We start from the raw sequence: 1,193 nt of genomic DNA on the forward strand, positions 1-1,193 counted from the left end.
GGCCACCGCTACCTTGAGAAGTGTAAAGTAGGTCTGGACAGTGTGGGCTATTTGCAGACTGAGCGGTATTACACACTGTTAATAGGTTCAACCAGGGCTCCTCTCATTTATCAGAGAGAGTACAGACTCTCAGAGCAGGGAAGGCAAGGAGAGGAGGAGCATGAGTGATGGATGTAGGCAGACATCAGAGGGGGAAAATTTGGTTTCTCGGAGCAGAGGTGAATGTCTCAGAGCGAGAGCTCTCTTTTTCTTTCACTTCATCTACTACACAGTCATCTCATGCCTTTTCTCTTTTCCGTTTCACTTATAGATTTAAAGATTAAGCTTTTAATAATAATTGTCATTCCTACCCTCTAGTTTAGATTAATAAAGCAGGCAGAAACTTAAAAAATAAAAAATCGGACCCATCCCCCATCATGTAAGAGATAGTTTGTTTGATAAGGAAGTCAGTATATTCCATTATGGCTTAACAGAAATAAATTCTAACCATATTCTTATATAAAAATACAAAGTGCCATTTTTTTCCAATTTATGTACAAAAATTGCAGATTGAATGTGATGCTCTATCATCTGCCAACATAGAGTGATGTAAAAAAAAAAGTGAGTGAAGAAGAAACTGTGCATCATGGGAATCTCCCAGCAGCCTAAGCCTATAGTAGCAACCATTCAGGGTCACCTGATAAGGCCTTAACTACACGCTTCATCAAACAGTACATGTTGTTACAAAGAGTCTCAGGCTGCTCGAAACTCTCAGATTGTGACAGTTTTTCTACTTTTGGCTTTGTATGATGTGAAAGACAGCAGTTACCCCAGCTATGGTCCCAGCGCTGGCTGTGAGCACAGGAAGCATAAAAAAGAGGTTAACCTAAGTTTTTACCCTTTTACGTTCTTATAACATAAGCAGTCCTACCTCATTCCTGCCAAAGCTGAAAATCCCCCTCCCCCTGCACTATGTATGAATCAAATTTTAAGGTTGTTATGTTTTCATCATGTGCAATTGTGACAAAAAACCCTCAGTATTTCCATTTTTTCCTTCTCCTACAGTGGCAAAGAATCCTTCGAAGGATTGCAGGACTCAGTTCCTCATTCTGGACAACTCTAAAACAGAATTAATTCCCTCTGAGATCTTAAGCCTGGTTTGGTTTCACCACATTTTTTGTGTTGCATGCCAACTGTCACATCACCACACCCCT

The sequence above is a fragment of the Aulonocara sp. 'chitande type north' Nkhata Bay genome, linkage group LG2, assembly GCF_057382095.1.
Source record: "Aulonocara sp. 'chitande type north' Nkhata Bay isolate Kocher_YH1m ecotype deep benthic linkage group LG2, A_spYH_male_GT1.1, whole genome shotgun sequence".
Classification (NCBI taxonomy): domain Eukaryota; kingdom Metazoa; phylum Chordata; class Actinopteri; order Cichliformes; family Cichlidae; genus Aulonocara; species Aulonocara sp. 'chitande type north' Nkhata Bay.